Source organism: Carassius carassius, chromosome 38 (genome assembly GCF_963082965.1).
Source record: "Carassius carassius chromosome 38, fCarCar2.1, whole genome shotgun sequence".
Lineage (NCBI taxonomy): Eukaryota > Metazoa > Chordata > Actinopteri > Cypriniformes > Cyprinidae > Carassius > Carassius carassius.
The window spans coordinates 4450186-4473884 of NC_081792.1; the positions used below are offsets into that span (position 1 = coordinate 4450186).

General features: G+C 40.3%; 9 non-coding genes across 9 annotated transcripts; all 9 read left to right on the forward strand.

Annotated features, from left to right (window-relative positions):
* The first annotated feature begins 2329 nt into the window (after nt 1–2329).
* On the forward strand, nt 2330–2401 carry trnac-gca (transfer RNA cysteine (anticodon GCA)). Its single transcript has one exon. It is a non-coding gene; the product is annotated as a tRNA-Cys (tRNA).
* A 5002-nt stretch (nt 2402–7403) lies between these two features.
* trnac-gca (transfer RNA cysteine (anticodon GCA)) lies at nt 7404–7475 on the forward strand. The gene has a single exon. It is a non-coding gene; the product is annotated as a tRNA-Cys (tRNA).
* A 3425-nt stretch (nt 7476–10900) lies between these two features.
* Nucleotides 10901–10972, forward strand: trnac-gca (transfer RNA cysteine (anticodon GCA)). The gene has a single exon. It is a non-coding gene; the product is annotated as a tRNA-Cys (tRNA).
* An 807-nt stretch (nt 10973–11779) lies between these two features.
* Nucleotides 11780–11851, forward strand: trnac-aca (transfer RNA cysteine (anticodon ACA)). The gene has a single exon. It is a non-coding gene; the product is annotated as a tRNA-Cys (tRNA).
* A 544-nt stretch (nt 11852–12395) lies between these two features.
* On the forward strand, nt 12396–12467 carry trnac-gca (transfer RNA cysteine (anticodon GCA)). The gene has a single exon. It is a non-coding gene; the product is annotated as a tRNA-Cys (tRNA).
* A 184-nt stretch (nt 12468–12651) lies between these two features.
* Nucleotides 12652–12723, forward strand: trnac-gca (transfer RNA cysteine (anticodon GCA)). Its single transcript has one exon. It is a non-coding gene; the product is annotated as a tRNA-Cys (tRNA).
* Nucleotides 12724–20774: 8051 nt separating this feature from the next.
* On the forward strand, nt 20775–20846 carry trnac-aca (transfer RNA cysteine (anticodon ACA)). Its single transcript has one exon. It is a non-coding gene; the product is annotated as a tRNA-Cys (tRNA).
* Nucleotides 20847–21033: 187 nt separating this feature from the next.
* On the forward strand, nt 21034–21105 carry trnac-gca (transfer RNA cysteine (anticodon GCA)). Its single transcript has one exon. It is a non-coding gene; the product is annotated as a tRNA-Cys (tRNA).
* Nucleotides 21106–22787: 1682 nt separating this feature from the next.
* On the forward strand, nt 22788–22859 carry trnac-gca (transfer RNA cysteine (anticodon GCA)). The gene has a single exon. It is a non-coding gene; the product is annotated as a tRNA-Cys (tRNA).
* Nucleotides 22860–23699: the final 840 nt, after the last annotated feature.

The window sequence follows — 23699 nt, forward strand, 5'->3', positions numbered from 1 at the left end:
TCCTGCTCATCGCCCTTTGCTGAAAGACATCAAGCCCACAGTTAAAACCATCACGGTGTGGCCAAGTGGAGCCAACCTCATCCTCCAGGACTGCTTTGAACGCACCAACTGGCAGATTTTCCAAGAAGCAGCAACCAGCGTTGGTGGGGTGGACCTAGAGGAATATGCATCATCTGTCTGTGGCTACATCGGTAAATGTATTGATGATGTCACCACTACCAGGAAGATCACTATCTGTCCAAATCAGAAACCCTGGTTGAATGGAGAGGTCCGGTGTCTTCTAAAGGCACGGGATTTAGCCTTTAGGACAGGGCACGCACTTACACTGAGAACGGCGAAGAGGGATTTAGAGGGGGGGATCAAGAGAGCAAAGGCTAAATATGCACATACAATACAGGGTCACTTCTCCACCAATGACTCCCGGAGCATGTGGAAGGGCATCAAGAGCATCACTGCTTATAGTAAAAGAGACACTGTTTGCCCTCAGGATCCATCTCTTCCCGATGCCTTGAATGCATTTTATGCCCGCTTTGAGACAACAAATGCCCCTCCCTTCTCTGGACTTACACTCCACCCAGGTGAACTGCCTTTTAGTGTGTCCACTGAGGATGTAAGAAGAACCCTGCTGAGAATTAACACACGCAAAGCAGCAGGTCCAGATAATATCCCCGGCAGGGTTTTGAAGGACTGTGCTCATGAACTGGCTGAAGTGCTAACTGACATCTTTAACACGTCACTCTCCCAAGCTGTGGTGCCAGTGTGTCTCAAGACATCAACTATTATTCCCATTCCCAAAAGCTCGGCCGTGACATGCATGAATGATTTCCGTCCAGTGGCTCTGACACTGATAATCATGAAATGCTTTGAAAGGCTGGTTATGGCTCACATGAAGGATATAATTGATGTCAATATGGACCCTCATCAATACGCTTACAGGGAGAACAGGTCTGCATCGGATGCAGTTTCATCAGTTATCCACTCTGCTCTTACCCATCTGGAAAATAGGGATTCCTATGTCAGGCTGCTCTTCCTGGACTTTAGTTCAGCCTTTAATACTATTGTTCCACAAACTCTAGTTAATAAATTGCTCCTACTTGGACTTAAGCCATCACTTTGTAACTGGGTTTATGATTTTTTTAACGAACAGGCCACAGACAGTCAAAGTCCATGGCATTTCATCTTCTTCCATCATCCTTTACACCGGTTCCCCCCAGGGATGTGTACTGAGCCCCCTGCTGTATACGCTTTTAACATATGACTGCTCGGCTAAATATCCAGGCAGTCATATTGTGAAGTTTGCTGATGACACGGCTGTGGTGGGATTGATATCCCATGACGACGAGTCCTTTTACAGACAGGAGGTGGAAGAACTCGAGGACTGGTGCAGTGCAAATAACCTCTGCATTAATGTGGGGAAGACGAAGGAAATTGTCGTGGGCTTTAGAAGGAGAAGCTACACCCCCTCTCCCCGTTCATTGGTGGATTAGCTGTGGAAATGGTCTCAAACATCAAGTATCTTGGAATATACATTTCCAATGACTTAACATGGACCATCAACACAGCCAGCATTATAAAAAAGGCTCAACAACGCCTTTATTTTCTTAGGAGGTTGAAGCGGGCTGGTCTTGGGACTCCAGTTCTGCTAGCCTTTTACCGGTGTGTGGTGGAGAGTACACTCACTTTTTCCATCACTGCCTGGTACGGAAATTGTTCTGCTGCTGACAAGAAGAAATTGGAGAGGGTGGTCAAATCGGCCCAAAAAATAACTTTGAGCAGCCTACCCTCTCTTGAGGGAATTTACACCAGCAGGTGCAGAAGCAGAGCATCCTGTATTATGGAGGATTCCACCGACCCGGCAAACAAACTCTTCAATCCACTCCCCTCGGGCAGGAGGCTAAGAAGCGTTAAAACCAGAACAAAAAGACTGAAATGCAGCTTCTTCCCAGAGGCTGTGAGAATCATGAATTCACTGCCTTAGGGATTACTTTTAAAATTGTTTCAACATTTCTGATTAATTATTTATTATAGAAGGAGTACTTTTTAGGTATCAGGTGTCTTGTTTAGGTCAAAGTTATTTTTTTAAATATTGTAGGTTATTAAATTATGTTTTAATTATTTTATGTATACTGTATGTTAACTATCTTTTTTACGCTGCTGGTCCTGAGTACATATTTCATTCTTATGTGGCAACATGTATAGAATGACAATAAAAGACCTGAAACCTGAAACCTGATTGTAACTTAGTGGTGCATCCTCTCGAGAAGAACCATAAACTTTATTCAAAAGTGAGTCTGTCATCTTGTGTGAGGCTATGATCCAGGGAGTCTGTGGGGGTATATCTCAGTGGTAGAGCATTTGACTGCAGATCAAGAGGTCCCCGGTTCAAATCCGGGTGCCCCCTTTGGATTTGGCATGTTAGGATTATGTGTTGCCATATCTCCTCCTGCCTTTTTGTGCTCATACTGTACAGGGTTATATCTCAATGGCACGGCGTTTGATTGCAGATCAAGAGGTCCCAGGTTCATTCCCTGTGCCTAATTTGAGCTTGGCATATTAGGAATGAACAAATCCTTGACATAAATTCATTTTTGATGTTTGTGCTCTTGCAGTACGGGGTTATAGCTCAACGACAGAGCATTTGTCTGCAGATCAATAGGTCTACGTTTTGGATCTGGCTTGCTTGACATAATCAATGACATGATTTCAAAGTGAGTCTGTAATCAAGTCGTCCACAGTTCAAATCTGACTGCTTCACGGTAAACTCAAGTCTTTGGTTACTCCCTATCAGAATCAACAACTCTACAACTCAAAACTTCCAAATAAGACAAGTCCAAAGGGGCACCCAGATTTGAATTGTGGACGACTTGATCTGCAGTCAAATGCTCTACCACTGAGCTATAACCCCACAGACTCCCTGGACCATAGCCTCACACAAGATGACAGACTCAATTTTGAATAAAGTTCTTGGATATGACAAGCATGCCAGATACAAAAAAGAACCTCTCGAGAGAATGTGCCACTGAGTTACAATCACATATAGAATCTTTCTATATAGATATGTTTGCACTTATTCCTAATCTGCCAAATCCATAAACTGCACTCGGATTTGAACCGGGGACTTCTTGATCTGCACTCAAATGCTCTACCACTCAACTATGCCCCCACATCTTTGCAGATAAATGCTCTTTCATTAAGCCATACCCCTACAGACTTCTGTGTTTAGAGCCAAAGATTAAGTTAGATCCTACGATTCAACAATATCAAACATTGACTCCTTCAATGTAAACCTAGGTCTTTGGTTACTCCAAATCAGAATCAACAACTCTACAACTCTAACCCTCCAAATAAGACAAGTCCAAAGGAGACACCAAGATTTGAACTGTGGATGACTTGATTACAGACTCACTTTGAAAGCATGTCGTTGATTATGTCAAGCAAGCCAGATCAAAATAGTAGACCTGTTGACTTGCAGACAAATGCTCTGTTGTTGAGCTATAACCCGTACTGCATGATCACAAACCACAAAAATGAACTTATGTCAAGGATTTGTTTATTCCTAATATGCCAAGCCCAAAGGAGGCACATGGAATGAACCTGGGACTTCTTGATCTACAATGAAACGCTGTGCCATTCAGATATAACCCCATACAGTATGAGCACAAAAAGGCAGGAAGATATGGCTACACATATTCCTAACATGCCAAATGTAAAGGGGGCCCCCGGATTTGAACCGGGGACCTCTTGATCTGCATTCAAAAGCTCTACCACTTTATGCAGTCTTCCAGTGGCGCTGCTCTGTTTGCGACCCGGGCACGCTGTTTACTGCGATCGTCATTTTGTTTGTTGGTTGTTTTTGTTTGTTTGTTGGTTGCGTTGGCTTGTATGTTTGTGAATGTGTTGCTGTGCTGTGGGAACGTGAAGTCGACATGACAAGATTTATTCATTACATATATCTTGTGTTGCTCATTGTCGGAGTATGTGTACCATGCCAAACTTATTCAGCGGGCATCCAGGCCCAGCATCTTACTACCTACACCCGAGATGCGCTGCTGGCACTCCGACCGTCCCATCTTCCACCTGTGGATTTACCAGCCTGCGTGAGCGCTCCGCCAGGGCGGTCGAGGAAAAGGGGTTGGCGCGGTGGAGCGCGTCAGCGTTTTACGATGGAGAGGCAGTAAGCCTCCTCTATCTTCAATGATATTATGCAACGCAAGATCACTTCGAGCTAAAATAGACAAACTTCGGATTAATACCAGAACATGCTCTGAGTATCGCACCTCAAGTTTAATGGTGATCACGGAAACGTGGTTACACAGGGATATCCAAAACTCTCTGATTGACATCGATGGATTTTCACTTGTCAGGGCAGATAGGACTGAACAATCCGGAAAAACGAGAGGTGGCGGCATGGCTGTGTATGTAAGTAACAACTGGTGCAAACAGTACACAGTTAGGGAAACACTTTGCTGTCCGGATGTCGAGATTTTGCATTTGACTATGAGACCGTTTTACCTCCCAAGGGAGTTCGGAAGTGTGGCCATGTGCGTTGTGTACATTCCTCCCAGGAATGCAGCTAGGGCCGCAGCTTGCATTGCTGACTGTGTACACCAAGAACTGCAGCGCGCTCCGGGCGCCCCGTGTTTGTAGTGGGCGACTTCAACCACTGTAAACTTGAATTAGCACTCCCTGGGTTTGAACAATATATCAAGTGCAGCACACGTGAAAACAAGACTATTGACAAATGTTATGGCAATGTTAAAAATGCCTATGTAGCCAAACCAAAAGCCCCATTGGCCAATTCAGACCACAACGTGATTCACTTAATTCCCATCTACAAAACCATGCTGAAACGCAGCAAGCCACAAGTGAAAACAGTCAGTGTGTGGTCTGATGAGGGGATAGAAACACTAAAAGGATGCTTCTTGTGTACAAATTGGAGTGTGTTTCACAACACAGGTATTGATGTTACAACAGAGACAATCACAGACTATATAAATTATTGCATAGATAGCGTCCTTACAAAGAAAGAGGTTGTGGTTTACCCAAATAATAAGCCTTACGTAACCAAGGAAATAAAAGACTGCATAAATCGAAAAAAGGTAGCTTTTAGAAATAATGACAGAATTGAGCTAAAAGTGGTGCAAAAGGAACTGAACCAACTGCTTAATAAAGCCAGAAAGAAGCAAAAGGAAGTAATTGAAAGCCACTTTACAACCACAAATTCGAAAAAACTCTGGGACTCAATGAAAACTATCACTAACATGTCACCAAGTAAAGTACATATAACCACTACAGATGACTGGATGAAAGCTAATGAATTTAATTACTTTTACCTTAGATTTCAAACTCAGGATTTTAACAATGATTGCACTAGTATCCTAAACTTCATCAGCACAGATTTGAACATAGGACATGAGATAGACTGGTTACAGATACAGTCACTGTTCCAGCATCAGTGTACTAGGAAGGCTAAGGTTCCAGATGGAATCTCTGCCCGCTTACTGAAAACATGTGCGGAGGAGCTTGTTCCAGCCTGGTGCCCTATCTTTCAGCGATCACTTGACTCTCACATCTTCACAGCCCTAAGGAAAAAGACTGTTATTATTCCAGTACCAAAGAAACCCTGTCCCAAGGAGAACAATGATTTTAGACCAGTAGCATTGACATCCATTGTAATGAAGTGTTTTGAGAAATATATGGTGTCTCTTTTAAAAAGTGACGTTAACAAAAAGTTAGATCCCTGGCAGTTTGCCTATAAACGGGGTAGGAGTACAGATGATGCTATAAGTAGCATCACCCACCTAGTCCTTAAGCACTTGGAGGACCCGAAGGCCTACGCACGCTTACTTTTTATAGATTTTAGTTCGGCCTGCAATACGATTCAGCCAGTTATTTTACTTGAGACACTTAAAAATATGGGTGTAAACTCTTTTATTGTTGAATGGTATTACTCCTTTTTAACTAATAGGACACAATATGTTAAAGTACACAAGGCAGTCTCAGACCCCAAATCCATCAGCACGGGGGCACCATAGGGTTGTGTGAGCTCCCCTGTCCTTTTTACTATCTATACCAATGAATGTGTGAGTAAACATCCACACAATTATATTGTTAAATTCTCTGATGACACTGCTATCCTTAGCTTATTGTTTCGAGACTAAGACACAGTCTCCTACCATTCAGAAATTAAACAGTTTGTGGACTGGTGTGATGCTCACCATCTGATGGTTAACGTCATTAAAACAGAGGAGATGATATTTGACCCAAGATCAATCTGTGAACCTAATCCTGTACTTATTCATAACAAACCAATACGCCAGGTTACGTCATATAAGTATCTGGGTGTTTTTATTGATTGTTCCCTTACCTGGCACATTCATGTTGAAAATCTTTGCACCAGGTTGCAACAAAGGATATACTTTTTAAGAAGGTGGTTTAACTCTTTGGTGTTAACAGCAAAATCTTGCTTCTGTTTTTCGAAATTATTTTAGAGAGTGTGATACGTTATAGCATGCAGACCTGGTATGGTAATCTTTCAGTTCAGCTTAAATCTAAGTTGGGGCGGCTGATCAATACAGCTTTTAAAATTGTAGGCTACCAAGAACAGTGCTACCTTCAGTCACTGTATGAAAAATCTGTGCTCAGGGAGGCACATAAGATTCTGGATGATCCATCCCACATTCTGAATAAGGAAATAGAGTTGTTACCCTCAGGTAAACGATTTAGAATGCCGTACTGCAGGTTAAACAGGTATAAAAACTCATTCATCCCAGCTGCCATTAAGATGCTAAACAGTAGCAAATGACGGTTACCTACTTGTATACTTTTTATCCCCACTGTGTTGTGCAGTTATTATTATAAATTAATTTTTGTAATTTTCACGATACAGTGTAAGGACGCATGTTTGTATTGTTTATATTCTGTGTATTTTTTATGTGGTACGTTGTAAGTGTGTGTCGCAGTGACTGTAGCCCAAGACAAATTTCATTTGTCATTTAATTAATATTAAAGTATATTTTATATTTATCTTTATCTTATCTACCACTGAGCTATACCCCCACAGCCTCCCTGGATATTGTTGAACCGTAGGATGTAACTTAATCTTTGGCTCTAAGCACAGAAGTCTGTGGGGGTTTGGCTCAATGAAAGAGCATTTTACTGCAAAGATTTGGGGGTATGGCTCAGTGGGAGAGCATTTGACTGCAGATCAAGAGGTCCCCGGTTTTGCAGATTAGGAATAAGTGCAAACATATCTATATAGAAAGATTCTGTATGTGATTGTAACTCAGTGGCACATCCTCTCGAGAGGTTCTTTTTTGTATCTGGCATGCTTGTCATATCCAAAAACTTTATTCAAAAGTGCGTCTGTCATCTTGTGTGAGGCTATGATCCAGGGAGTCTGTGGGGGTATAGCCCAGTGGTAGAGCATTTGACTGCAGATCAAGAGGTCCCCGGTTCAATTCTGGATGCCCCCTTTGCATTTGGCATGTTAGGAATATGTTCAATTCAATTCAATTCAAGTTTATTTGTATAGCGCTTTTTACAATACAAATCGTTACAAAGCAACTTTACAGAAAATTATGTTTCTACAATATTTAGTAGTAGCTAGTAGTTTGTGCGCGTTTGACAGGATTTTAGAAAAAATAAAAAATAAGTAATAATAATAATACAAGATGTAGTCAGCTAGACGATGAACTATCAATATTATTAATTAATAGTTATTATTATATGATGCAGTCACACATGTAATAATAATTGTTAGTTCTGTTTGTTGATTCAAGGTTAGGATCAACTGGGGTCCTCTGAGGGTCAGCATCATCTCTTCTCAGGTGTTCTGGATCCAGACTGGAGCTTGTGTAAATCCTAGTTGCCACGGGATTTACATAGAAACAAAATAGAGACATCATTAGCATAGCTGCTGATCCAACAAAGTAAAATTAGTTTAACCCAAGCTAAAGAATAAAAATGCACATTTGATCAGAGGCAACTACACTCACAATTTAAAAGATACATTATTCGTATGCTTGGCGAAAGAGATGTGTTTTTAATCTAGATTTAAACAGAGAGAGTGTGTCTGAACCCCGAACATTATCAGGAAGGCTATTCCAGGTTTTGGGAGCCAAATGTGAGAAAGCTCTACCTCCTTTAGTGGACTTTGCTATCCTAGGAACTACCAAAAGTCCAGCGTTTTGTGACCTTATGGTGCGTGATGGATTGTAGCGTGGTAGAAGGCTAGTTAGGTACGCAGGAGCTAAACCATTTAGGGCCTTATAGGTAAGTAATGATAATTTGTAACTGATACGGAACTTAATAGGTAGCCAGTGCAGAGACTGTAAAATTGGGGTAATATGATCATATTTTCTTGACCTCGTAAGGACTCTAGCTGCTGCATTTTGGACTACCTGTAGCTTGTTTATTGACAAAGCAGGACAACCACCTAGAAGTGCATTACAATAGTCCAGTCTAGAGGTCATGAATGCATGAACTAGCTTTTCTGCATCAGAAACAGGTAACATGTTTTGTAGCTTGGCAATGTTTCTAAGATGGAAGAATGCAGTTTTTGTAACATTGGAAATATGATTTTCAAAAGACAAATTGCTGTCTAATATAACACCCAGATTTCTGACTGTAGAGGAAGTAACAGTACATCCGTCTAGTTGCAGATTGTAATCTACAAGATTCTGTGTAGTGTTTTTTGGTCCAATGATTAATATCTCTGTCTTATCCGAATTTAATTGGAGAAAATTATTTGTCATCCAATCTTTTACATTTTTAACACACTCTGTTAGCTTAGATAATTGGGAAGTTTCATCTGGTCTCGTTGAGATATATAGCTGAGTATCATCAGCATAACAGTGGAAGCTAATTCTATTACCAAGGGGCAACATGTATATTGAAAATAGAAGGGGACCTAGGACGGATCCTTGTGGCACTCCATATTTTACTGATGATAAATGAGATGACACCCCATTTAAGTAAACCAAATGGTAGCGATCGGACAGGTAGGATCTAAACCATCTTAGAGCCTGCCCTTGAATACCTGTATAGTTTTGTAATCGATCTATGAGTATGTCATGATCTATGGTGTCGAACACAGCACTAAGATCAAGTAAGACTAGAAATGAGATGCAGCCTTGATCTGACGCAAGGAGCAGGTCATTTGTAATTTTAACAAGTGCAGTTTCTGTGCTATGGTGGGGCCTAAAACCTGACTGAAATTCTTCATACAGATCATTTTTATGCAGGAAGGTGCTCAATTGAGCAGACACAACTTTTTCTAAAGTTTTAGACATAAATGGAAGATTTGAAATAGGCCTATAATTTGCCAGTACACTAGGATAGTACACTTTGGATAGTTTTGGTTATTTTCAATGAGTTTGTGTATATGCTCTGCCCTAGCAGTTTTTAGAGCCTGTCTATAGCTGGACATACTGTTTTTCCATGCAATTCTAAAATTGCATACGATATAATTAAATCTAGTGTATGATTAAAACGATGAGTGGGCCCGGCGACATTTTGCTTGACTCCAAAGGAGTTTATTAGGTCAGTAAACGCAAGTCCTAATGTATCATTTGCATTATCAACGTGAATATTAAAATCTCCCATGATTAGCGCCTTATCAACTGTAACTAGAAGGTCTGAGAGGAAATCTGCAAATTCTTTTAGGAATTCTGTATACTGCCCTGGTGGTCTATACACAGAAGCCAGAGCAAGAGATACATTAGATTTCTTTTGCATGTCTGACAGTGTAACATTTAGCAGAAGTATTTCAAAAGAGTTAAACCTGTATCCTGTTTTCTGGGTAACATTGAGAATATCACTATATATTGTTGCAACACCTCCACCACGACCAGTCTGATGGGGCTCATGCTTATAACAGACGTTTGGTGGAGTAGACTCATTTAGACCAAAATAAACATTTGGTTTTAGCCAGGTTTCAGTCAAGCACAGTACATCAAAACTATTATCTGTGATCATTTCATTTACAATAACTGCTTTGGGTGTGAGTGATCTAATATTTATGAGCCCAAACTTTAAAAATTGTTTTTGTTCATTTACTTAGTTAGTTATTTGAGAATTGTCTTACTAGTCACATGGAGCGAAGTGTCCTGGAGATGTTGTCAGAGAGCAGCTCCGCTCCGACTCTGCTGGGGTGTAACCCATCAGCGCGAAACAGCCTAGGATGCTCCCAGAAAAGATTCCAGTTATTAACAAATAGCAGTTTCTGTTCTTTACACCATGACAACAACCATTCATTTAAAGCAAAAAGTCTACTGAACCTTTCGTGTCCTCGTCGATACGTGGGCAGTGGTCCTGACACGATGATCGTCGCCGCGGACTTTCTATTTTATTGGATTTTGCCAAAATCCAACATTTTCTCTATGCATATTTCTACAGTATTATGGGACAAAACTTACAAAAATGGATTCCTCGGAGCTTGCAGAGTACAGCTGATGAGACTTCAACCACAAAATCGCTAAAATTTATCTGTCCAGGGAACCATTAGGAAGGGTGTGCTGAATAAATGGCAAATGGGAGTTTTTTTTTTTAAAAATGTCCATTTACAATTTATTCAGCGGGACTTCCGTAGTGCTCCCGTGGACATAAATTTTTATGCAAATTCTACAGTATTATGTGACCAAACTTACATGAATGGACTCTACTGAGCGTGCTTTGTACAGTAGAGGTGTTTCCATTAACAATATTGCACTTATTTGAAATAAATCAAGTTGCTATATGCAAACATATCTATATAGAAAGATTCTGTATGTGATTGTAACTCAGTGGCACATCCTCTCGAGAGGTTCTTTTTTTGTATCTGGCATGCTTGTCATATCCAAAAACTTTATTCAAAAGTGAGTCTGTCATCTTGTGTGAGGCTATGATCCAGTGAGTCTGTGGGGGTATAGCTCAGTGGTAGAGCATTTGACTGCAGATCAAGAGGTCCCCGATTCAAATCCGGATGCCCCCTTTGGATTTGGCATGTTAGGAATATGTGTAGCCATATCTTCCTGCCTTTTTTTGCTCATACTGTACAGGGTTATATCTCAATGGCACGGTGTTTGATTGCAGATCAAGAGGTCCCAGGTTCATTCCATGTGCCTAATTTGAGCTTTGGCATATTAGGAATAAACAAATCCTTGACATAAATGTATTTTTGAGGTTTGTGCTCATGTAGTACGGGGTTATAGCTCAACAACAGAGCATTTTTCTGCAGATCAATAGGTCTACATTTTGGATCTGGCTTGCTTGACATAATCAACGACATGATTTCAAATTGAGTCTGTAATCAAGTCATCCACATTTCAAATCTGGGTGTCCCCTTTGGACTTGTCTTATTTGGAGGTTTTGAGTTGTAGAGTTGCTGATTCTGAGTTGGAGTAACCAAAGACCTGAGTTTACAGTGAAGGAGTCAATGTTTGATATTGTTGAATCGTAGGATCTAACTTAATCTTTGGCTCGAAGCGCAGAAGTCTGTAGGGGTATGGCTTAATGAAAGAGCATTTTTCTGCAAATATGTGGGGGCATAGTTCAGTGGTAGAGCATTTGAGTGCAGATCAAAAGGTCCACGATTCAAATCCGAGTGCCGCTTATGGATTTGGCAGATTAGGAATAAGTGCAAACATATCTATATATAAAGATTCTGTATGTGATTGTAACTCAATGGCACATCCTCTCGAGAGGTTCTTTTTTGTATCTGGCATGCTTGTCATATCCAAAAACTTTATTCAAAAGTGAGTCTGTCATCTTGTGTAAGGCTATTATCCAGAGAGTCTGTTGGGGTATAGCTCAGTGGTAGAGCATTTGACTACAGATCAAGAGGTCCCCGGTTCAAATCCGGATGCCCCCTTTGGATTTGGCATGTTAGGAATATGTGTAGCCATATCTTCCTGCCTTTTTGTGCTCATACTGTACGGGGTTATATCTCAATGGCACGGCGTTTTATTGCAGATCAAGAGGTCCCAGGTTCATTCCATGTGCTTAGTTTGGGCTTGGCATATTAGGAATCAACAAATCCTTGACATAAATTCAGTACGGGGACATAAAAACAGTACGGGGTTATAGCTCAACGACAGAGCATTTGTCTGCAGATCAATAGGTCTACATTTTGGATCTGGCTTGCTTGACATAATCAACGACATGAATTCAAAGTGAGTCCGTAATCAAGTTGTCCACAGTTCAAATCTGGGTGTCCCCTTTGGACTTGTCTTATTTGGAGATTTTGAGTTGTAGAGTTGCTGATTCTGATTTGGAGTAACCAAAGACCTGAGTTTACAGTGAAGGAGTCAATGTTATATATTGTTGAATCGAAGGATCTAACTTAATCTTTGGCTCGAAGCACAGAATTCTGTAGGGGTATGGCTTAATGAAAGAGCATTTTTCTGCAAAGATGTGGGGGCATAGTTCAGTGGTAGAGCATTTGAGTGCAGATCAATAGGTCCCCGGTTCAAATCCGGGTGCCCCTTGTAGAATTGGCAGTTTAGGAATAAGTGCAAACATATCTATATAGAAAGATTCTATGTGATTGTAACTTAGTGGAGCATCCTCTCGAGAAGATCTTTTTTGTATGTGGCATGCTTTTCATATCCATAAACTTTATTCAAAAGTGAGTCTGTCATCTTGTGTGAGACTATGATCCAGGGAGTCTGTGGGGGTATAGCTCAGTGGTAGAGCATTTGACTGCAGATCAAGAGGTCCCTGGTTCAAATCCGGGTGCCCCCTTTGGATTTGGCATGTTAGGAATATGTGTAGCCATATCTTCCTGCCTTTTTGTGCTCATACTGTACGGGGTTATATCTCAATGGCACAGCGTTTTATTGCAGATCAAGAGGTCCCAGGTGCATTCCATGTGCTTAATTTGGGCTTGGCATATTAGGAATCAAAAATCCTTGACATAACCCAGATAGCAAACGGATGTGGGCCACTTCAAGCAATGATGCGGCACTGCAGGCCTTTTTATGGCCCAGACAAAATGGATGTAAATCTGAAGTGGTCCATATGTAAAAAAGCAAATATGGCCCAAATAGCTAAAATCACATGTGGGCCTTCTTAGGCAAAGATGCGGTGCTTACGGCAATGTGTAATTTGAATGTGACCCTAAAGTGGCCCATGTGGTAAATAATAAATATGGCCCAAATATCATAAAACAATAGTGGGCCACCTTTGGCAAAAATGTGGCACAACCGACAAAGGCTAATCTGGGTGTTAACCAAATATGGCCCACATATGTTAAAGCAATTATGGCCCTGTTATCTTAAAATGTATGTGGGCCAGTTTTGGCAAAAATATGGTACAGTGAGCACTGGCTTATCTGGTTGTGAGCCAAAAGTGGCCCACATGTAATGCTGCAAATGTGGCCCATTCATCTTAAAACTTATGTGGGCCAGTTTTGGCAAATATATGGCATATCAACATTGGCTCATCTGGATGTGAGTCAAAAGTGGCACAAATATAATGTTGCAAATATGGCCCTTTTATCTTAAAATATATGTGGGCCAGTTTTGGCAAATATATGGCATATCAACCATTGGCTAATCTGGATGTGAGCCAAAAGTGGCCCACACATAATTCTGCAAATGTGGCCTATTCATCTTAAAACATATGTGGGCCAGTTTTGGCAAATATATGGCATATTAACCATTGGTTCTTCTGGGTGTGAGCCAAAAGTGGCCCACATATAATGCTGCAAATGTGGCCCATTTATCATAAAATGTATCTGTGCCAGTTTTGGCAAATATATGGCATATCAACCATTGGTTCATCAGGGTGTGAGCCAAAAGTGGCCCACATATAATGCAGCAAATGAAGCCCATTTATCGTAAAACATATCTGGGCCACTTTTGGCAAATATATGGCATATTAACCATTGGCTCATCGGGGTGTGAGCCAAAAGTGGCCCACATGCAATGCTGCAAATGTGGCCCATTCATCTTAAAACTTATGTGGGCCATTTTTGGCAAATATATGGCATATCAACATTGCCTCATCTGAATGTGAGCCAAAAATGGCCCAAATATAATGCTGCAAATGTGGCCCATTCATCTTAAAACTTATGTGGGTCATTTTTGGCAAATATATGGCATATAAACCATTGGCTCATCGACGTGTGAGCCAAAAGTGGCCCACATATAATGCTGCAAATGTGGCCCATTCATCTTAAAACATATGTGGGCCAGTTTTGGCAAATGTATGGCATGTCAACCATTGGTTCATCAGGGTGTGAGCCAAAAGTGGCCCACATATAATGCTGCAAATGTAGCCCATTTATCATAAAACGTATCTGGGCCAGTTTTGGCAAATATATGGCATATTAACCATTGACTGATCTGGGCGTGAGCCAAAAGTGGCCCACATATAATGCAGCAAATGTGGCCCATTTATCATAAAATGTGTCTGGGCCACTTTTGGCAAATATATGGCATATCAACCATTGGCTCATCGGGTGTGAGCCAAAAGTGGCCCTCATATAATGCAGCAAATGTGGCCCATTTATCATAAAATGTGTCTGGGCCACTTTTGGCAAATATATGGCATATCAACCATTGGCTCATCGGGTGTGAGCCAAAAGTGGCCCACATATAATCCTGCAAATGTGGCCCATTCATCTTAAAATGTGTCTGGGCCACTCTTGGCAAATATATGGCATATCAACCATTGGCTTATCGGGCTGTGAGCCAAAAGTGGCCCACATGTAATGCTGCAAATGTGGCCCATTCATCTTAAAACTTATGTGGGCCAGTTTTGGCAAATATATGGCATATCAACATTGGCTCAGCTGGATGTGAGCCAAAAGTGGCCCAAATATAATGCTGCAAATATGGCCATTCATCTTAAAACATATGTGGGCCAGTTTTGACATATATATATGGCATATCAACCATTGGCTCACCTGGATGTGAGCCAAAAGTGGCCCACATATAATTCTGCCAATGTTGCCCATTCATCTTAAAACATATGTGGGCCAGTTGTGGCAAGTATATGGCATATCAACCATTGGCTCATCGGGGTGTGAGCCAAAAGTGGCCCACATATAATGCTGAAAATGTGGCCCATTTATTGTAAAATGTATCTGGGCCAGTTTTGGCAAATATATGGGATATAAATCATTGGCCCATCTGGGTGTGAGCCAAAAGTGGCCCACATGTCATGCAGAAAATGTGGCCCAGTTATCGTAAAACATTTGTGGGCCAGTTTTGGCAAATATAGGGCACAGCATGCACATGGCTCATGTGGGTGTGAGCATAAATATGGTAGGATGCAGCAGACACTAGGTACAGGCTGTGAATGTGAGGAATGTGATATCTTGCATTGGCAGGTCTTATAATCCGCTGACATATGTTGTGTAGATAGTATCTAGAAAAGTTCAAGTGTCTAGGTTCTAATAAGTTTTTATAGTTTTGGGATGTGCCTTTAAATATTTGTATGAGATAATTTTGAGTTGCTATTTGTGCAAAACCTGGGTCGCAATGATTTTGCAAAGTAGTACATATTCCTGTATCAACATATTTTGTTGACCTTGGAGGTACATTCCTGTTCAAGAAAATAGTGCTAACCTTTTCCCCTCTAAACCCACAACCCTAGTCAGGTGAACAACACTGATGTTGAAACACCTTACCCTGGTTATAAGCCTAAACTTGACATAAACTGCAAACTTCAAATCAAATTGGTTGATTTGAATTCTGTTTCGGGATAAACAAGATGAGATCAGATAAAATGTTTCTAGCAGTGTCATTTAACTTCTGAGGTGCATTCCATTCGACCGTAAGTGTACTGCGAAGTGGCCTTCACAGGGTATTCCGCCATCTTAAGTGCGATTCCAATCCGAAGGGAGCGAACATGTTCAAGTTCGAAGGGCACTGCGCACGGCACAGGGAATAAGGGAACATCGATATATCACTTCACAGGAAGTGGAGAGCGATAATCCCCTAACTCTCATGAGCGGTTATTGTCAGTGAAGTCCACTTCAACTGATATACCGTGCTTAGGTAGTAGGGAGCAGTGAACACTGCATAGGGACCCTGTCGAATGGAACGCACCTCTAGAATGGAGGTTCCAGGGGGCCTCAACCATCTTCCAAAAGGGAATCAAAATGACTTAAAATTATTTAAAGAGTAGGTAACACACAGTTTCTGACAATCTAACGTTAAACTTGAATACCTAGTATTGCATCCTTCATATCTCTGAAAAGTCTTTAGTTTTACAGTATTTATAAAAGATAGATATGCGCTGTTCTGAGTCTTTCCGAAAAAACTCTTGGACATATTAGACCCCCCATAAAAAAATAAAAAAAATAAGACAAAACAAGTTAAAACAACCAAAAATAAAGATATTTGTTATTTGTTTTTTGTTTTTTTTATAGCAAATGTACATCTTTTTTAAATTTTTTATTTTTTCAAGCTCTATAATATTTTATTAGGTAGAAGTTGTGAGTGAGGGGGGCCTTCAAATAGGGGGCCTAGTCGTAAAAAAAAAGGAGTGTGCTAAAATGCTCAAGCAGATACATATGGTTCGTCCACTTTTTTTTTTTAGCAAACTTCTTAGAGATAAGATCTATATTTTGTTCAAATAATTTTTAGCAAGACTGTATTTGTAGTTTATTATGTCTGTGGGCGAAAAAATAAAACATTTTTAAATAAATTAAACATTCAAAACTGGAACGATTTTCCTGTTCCCCGCCTTTTAAATTCAAACGTAGCCGGAAGGTGTGGAAAAGGCGCCCAAAAAAAATAAATAAAAAATGTTACGTTAGTTGGAAGGAGGACAGAACCTGCAGAAATTCAAGGTAAGGTATAGGTTAAATAATAATAATATAAAATGTAATCATGTAAATAGCCTATAAATACTAATAATAAAAAAACATCGGAGGGTGAATCGTGACTCATTAATTAATTAATTTATTCCCCCACATTTAAACATAACCGGAAGGCGTGGAAAAAGGCGCCCAAAAACAAAACTATAGTTGGAGGGAGGACGTCGGAACCTGCAAAAAGTCAAGGTAAGATAACTGATAAATGTGTCTTTTTGTTAGCGATTACATATTCAGTTGGAGTCCACATGTTATGTGATGTATAGAGGTAATGGCATAATTTAGCAAATTTGCATACTTTCTATTTGAAGATAAATTATTATAGTGGAACGTGCAAATTTGGCTAGATTAATGCTGCTCATGTATTTACACAAAATAACCTATAAAAAAAAATAATGAGGATGAATCATGAATATTGCTCTTGATATAATTTTTATTAATGTTGGTTATTATTAGTAATTCTGTGTTCCATACATCCATATGACGATGTATCGTCAGAGATTTGACGACACCAGTAATAATACAGCTAGCTTGCACATGTGCAGCTGTGGACTGCGCTTAATTTCAATACAAGAACAACAAAATTAAGTAGAAAGGTGCAGGTTTCTAAAAATGAAAAGAGCACAATAGGCTAATCTGGCTGCAGAGGAACACAACCGGGGTTGCCTGATATAAAGTCCCCGAAAAACATATCTTCACACTTGCGCAATACGGAAATATCTACTAAGTGTGCTACTTATCTTTGTCAACCTGGCAACCATATGTACGCGTGCTCTCTCTCTAACGGACAAACGCGCTTGCGTTCAAAAAACACCAGTTAGCTTGCAGTTTACCCATTTTGTGGATACAATCGAAACTGGCTAATATGTATTAATTTATTATTTATAAATCATTTCATCCCATCCAACAGTCTTTTAAGTACATTTACTGATTGTTTATTTTTTATTTAATATTTTACATTATTATTGTTATTATTATTGTTGTAGGTTCAATTTTTTTAATTTACTGTTATGTATTTGTAATACTTTATTTTCTCCTTCAGTTCCTGTATATCTTTACCTTTCTGTGGACCTATATTATGTTAATACTGAATCATAGAGTATATTTGCTCATGTTGCATAATATTTATATTTTTAGCATGAGGTTTACAGTGTTGAGCATTGTAACCAGTTACACCTGTTTCTGTTGAACTTATAACTGCAATGTCCAATAAGAGGTGATATTTTATGTTCATGGCTATTTGTGTTTATTTACACAGATAAATGCTGCTCATGTATTTACACATGCATTGTATAACGTAAAAAAAGCCTAATTGGATTATTGTTCTTGATATTGTAATTATTAATGTTGATTATTATGAAAATCAAGGCTTCAACCTGGTTATTTCAGCAGCATTAAAAACAAAGGTTATACTGGGAATAAAGTATAAAGAAGGTTAGCAAAGAACACTGAAGCAGTTCATGAATTCAGTCTAAAATGATGTTGATGTTTTATGCTTAAATAATCACTGAAGCTGAATGCACTACTTTAGCAAATGAAGTTTGCGCGCTCACTGAACAATTCAGCGGTGACTAATCAAAATGCCTCTGATTGGACATTGTGGTCATAAGCTCAGCACAAACGTGTGTAATCCTCAAAGCTGCAAACCGCTGAGATCAGTCTCCCAACCCGTAGTCAGTTCTGCACAGTGAAAGTATTTAACTCATGTCTTATAAAATTACATGGTTAGTTCGTGTTACTTAATACATTAACTACTGTTAACAAATGAGACCTTATTGTAAAGTGTTACCAAACTGTTAAATGCGCAGGTAGTTCCAGTCCATTTACTCACCATTCAATATTTATGTGATGCTTCCAATAAAGGACACACATACTGCTGTTTTTGAAGTTTTTAAAACTTGCAGCTTCACTAATAATTGAAAGAACCTGCAGAGATGCAGGTAATTCATGAACGCATCTCTCACTCTGTCTTAGGCATGTCGTGATTGTTAAATAACTGATTGCATTATCCAATCTAAATTGTAATGTTGACATGCACTCCCTGTAAATTTGCTTTGAAACGATATGTATTGTGAAAACAGCTAAGCAAATAAATGTGAACTGAACTGAATTGAATTTTTTATTAGGCACAAGGGGGAGTCAGACCAAAAGACATTTTCTGCAGTGTTCACTTCTACAATGTCGGACAAGTTTGTTTTTTGGATGAGCTAAGCTATACATAGCTACTGGAAACATGTTTTGTTTTTATTTTGTTTCTACAATATTTTCTATACACATATTTTGTGTTTATTGTACTGTTTTTTTTCTCCATGTTTAGATTGCTTCCCAGTTTTGGAAATGTAGTCATGCAATGGGTTTTTTATTGGCAATATTAATAAATAATGCAATTTTTTCAGAAATGTGTTTGGATCATCTGTTGTAAAATAATATTTAGGTAGGCCATTTTTACATTTCTCTTGACTGTATGTTGAATAATGTTGATGCAAAACTCACTTAGTGTCATTGATATTTTGTCACTGAGTTTCCAAAGTTTTAATGGCACGGCACATGCCTTACACATACACCGTTACAGTTAATTTGTTTCATTCTTAGTGGACCAGAACTGGTAAACAGGAGTGCATTGTCAAAGTGCCATCGTTCCATGCTGCAGTGGGCCACATTAGGCTCATATGTGGTTTATTTGGTTTGTTACATGTGGCATTGCTATGGCTTCCATGAGATCCAAATGTGGCAAACAGGAACTGGCCGCCCAGTTGCCATCATTCCACGTGGTATGTGGGCTAGGGCAAGGTATTGCATTTGGGTCAAATCTGGGCCAGAATTCAAAATAACTGTGGCCCAGATTTGGGCCAGTCCTACTTTATTTGTTTTGTCCTCGGCTCACAGGTGGCTGTGCTATGGCTTCCTTGTGGCCCAGATCTGGTAAACAGGAGCGGGCCGCCCAAGTGCCATCATTCCACGTGGTGTGTGGGCCAGAGCAAGATATCGGATGTGGGCCAAATCTGGGCCAGAATTCAAAATAACTGTGGCCCAGATTTGGGCCAGTCCTACTTTATTTGTTTAGTCCTCGGCTGACATGTGGCATTGCTATGGCTTCCTTGTGGCCGAGATCTGGTAAACAGGAGCGGGCCGCCCAAGTGCCATCATTCCACGTGGTGTGTGGGCCAGAGCAAGGTGTCGGATTTGGGCCAAATCTGGGCCAGATTTCAAAATAACTGTGGCCCAAATTTGGGCCAGTCCTACTTTATTTGTTTTGTCCTTGGCTGACATGTGGCATTGCTATGGCTTCCTTGTGGCCGAGATCTGGTAAACAGGAGCGGGCCGCCCAAGTGCCATCATTCCACGTGGTATGTGGGCCAGAGCAAGGTGTTGGATCTGGGCCAGCATTTAAACTAACTGTGGCCCAGATGTGAACCAGTTATGCTTCATTGGTTTTATTCATGGCTTAAATGCGGCATTGCTATGGCTTCATTGTGGCCCAGATCTGGTAAACAGGAGCGGACCGCCCAAGTGCCATCATTCCTACCATATGTGGGCCAAATGAAAGTGTCAAATTTGCGCCAGATCTGGGCCACAGCTATTTTGCTATCTGGGAAATTCATTTTTTAGGTTTGTGCTCATGCAGTACGGGGTTATAGCTCAACGACAGAGCATTTTTCTGCAGATCAATAGGTCTACATTTTGGATCTGGCTTGCTTGACATAATCAACGACATGAATTCAAAGTGAGTCTGTAATCAAGTCGTCCACAGTTCAAATCTGGGTGTCCCCTTTGGACTTGTCTTATTTGGAGGTTTTGAGTTGTAGAGTTGCTGATTCTGATTTGGAGTAACCAAAGACCTGAGTTTACAGTGAAGGAGTCAATGTTATATATTGTTGAATCGAAGGATCTAACTTAATCTTTGGCTCGAAGCACAGAATTCTGTAGGGGTATGGCTTAATGAAAGAGCATTTTTCTGCAAAGATGTGGGGGCATAGTTCAGTGGTAGAGCATTTGAGTACAGATCAAGAGGTCCTTGGTTCAAATCCGAGTGCCGCTTATGGATTTGGCAGATTAGGAATAGGTGCAAACATATCTATATAGAAAGATTCTGTATGTGATTGTAACTCAGTGGCACATCCTCTCGAGAGGTTCTTTTTTTGTATCTGGCATGCTTGTCATATCCAAAAACTTCATTCAAAAGTGAGTCTGTCATCTTGTGTGAGGCTATGATCCAGGGAGTCTGTGGGGGTATAGCTCAGTGGTAGAGGATTTGACTGCAGATCAAGAGGTCCCTGGTTCAAATCCGGATGCCCCCATTGGATTTGGCATGTTAGGAATATGTGTTGCCATATCTTTCTGCCTTTTTGTGCTCATACTGTACAGGGTTATATCTCAATGGCATGGCGTTTGATTGCAGATCAAGAGGTCCCAGGTTCATTCCATGTGCCTAATTTGGGCTCTGCATATTAGGAATAAACAAATCCTTGACATAAATTCATTTTTGAGGTTTGTGCTCATGCAGTACGGGGTTATAGCTCAACAACAGAGCATTTGTCTGCAGATCAATAGTTCTACATTTTGGATCTGGCTTGCTTGACATAATCAACGACATGATTTCAAAGTGAGTCTGTAATCAAGTTGTCCACAGTTCAAATCGGGGTGTCTCCTTTGGACTTGTCTTATTTGGAGGTTTTGAGTTGTAGAGTTGCTGATTCTGATTTGGAGTAACCAAAGACCTGAGTTTACAGTGAAGGAGTCAATGTTTGATATTATTGAATCGTAGGATCTAACTTAATCTTTGGCTCGAAGCACAGACATCTGTAGGGGTATGGCTCAATGAAAGAGCATTTTTCTGCAAAGATGTGGGGGTGTAGTTCAGTGGTAGAGCATTTTACTGCAGATTAAAAGGTCCCTGGTTCAAATCTGGGTGCCCCTTGTGGATTTGGCAGTTTAGGAATAAGTGCAAACATATCTATATAGAAAGATTCTATGTGATTGTAACTCAGTGGTGCATCCTCTCGAGAGGATCTTTTTTGTATTTGGCATGCTTGTCATATCCATAAACTTTATTCAAAAATTAGTCTGTCATCTTGTGTGAGGCTATGATCCAGAGAGTCTGTGGGGGTATACCTCAGTGGTAGAGCATTTGACTGCATATCAAGAGGTCCCTGGTTTAAATCCGGATGCCCCCTTTGGATTTGGCATGTTAGGATTATGTGTAGCCATATCTTCCTGCCTTTTGTGCTCATACTGTACAGGGTTATATCTCAATGGCACGGCGTTTGATTGCGGATTAAGAGGTCCCAGGTTCATTCCATGTGCCTAATTTTGGCTTGGCATATTAGGAATAAACAAATCCTTGACATAAATTCATTTTTGATGTTTGTGCTCTTGCAGTACGGGGTTATAGCTCAACAACAGAGCATTTGTCTGCAGATCATTAGGTCTACGTTTTGGATCTGGCTTGCTTGACATAATCAACGACATGATTTCAAAGTGAGTCTGTAATCAAGTCGTCCACAGTTCAAATCTGGGTGTCCCCTTTGGACTTGTCTTATTTAGAGGGTTTGAGTTGTAGAGTTGTTTATTCTGATTTGGAGTAACCAAAGACCTAAGTTTACAGTGAAGGAGTCAATGTTTGATATTGTTGAATCGTAGGATCTAACTTAATCTTTGGCTCTAAACACAGAAGTCTGTAGGGGTATGGCTTAATGAAAGAGCATTTTTCTGCAAAGATGTTGGGGCATAGTTCAGTGTGTAGAGCATTTGAGTGCAGATCAAGAGGTCCTCGGTTCAAATCCGAGTCAGTTTATGGATTTGGCAGATTAGGAATAAGTGCAAACATAGCTATATAGAAAGGTTCTGTATGTGATTGTAACTCAGTGGCACATCCTCTCGAGAGGTTTTTTTTTTGTATCTGGCATGCTTGTCATATCCAAAAACTTTATTCAAAAGTGAGTCTGTCATCTTGTGTGAGGCTATGATCCAGGGAGTCTGTGGGGGTATAGCTCAGTGGTAGAGCATTTGACTGCAGATCAAGAGGTCCCTGGTTTAAATCCGGATGCCCCCTTTGGATTTGGCATGTTAGGAATATGTGTAGCCATATCTTCCTGCCTTTTGTGCAAATACTGTACAGGGTTATATCTCAATGGCACAGCATTTGATTGCAGATCAAGAGGTCCCCGGTTGAAATCTGGGTGCCCCCTTTGCATTTGGCATGTTAGGAATATGTGTAGCCATATCTTCCTGCCTTTTAGGAAGGTCCCAGGTTCATTCCTTGTGCCTAATTTGAGCTTGGCATATTAGGAATAAACAAATCCTTGACATAAATTTATTTTTGAGGTTTGTGCTCATGCAGTACGGGGTTATAGCTCAACAACAGAGCATTTGTCTGCAGATCAATAGGTCTACATTTTGGATATGGCTTGCTTGACATAATCAACGACATGATTTCAAAGTGAGTCTGTAATTAAGTAGTCCACAGTTCAAATCTGGGTGTCCCCTTTGGACTTGTCTTATTTGGAGGTTTTGAGTTGTAGAGTTGCTGATTCTGATTTGGAGTAACCAAAGACCTGAGTTTACAGTGAAGGAGTCAATGTTTGATATTGTTGAATCGTAGAATCTAACTTAATCTTTGGCTCGAAGCACAGACGTCTGTAGGGGTATGGCTTAATGAAAGAGCATTTTTCTGCAAAGATGTGGGGGCATAGTTCAGTGGTAGAGCATTTGAGTGCAGACCAAGAGATCCACGGTTCAAATCCGAGTGCCGCTTATGGATTTGGCAGATTAGGAATAAGTCCAAACATATCTATATAGAAAGATTCTGTATGTGATTGTAACTCAGTGGCACATCCTCTTGAGAGGTTCTTTTTTGTATCTGGCATGCTTGTCATATCCAAAAACTTTATTC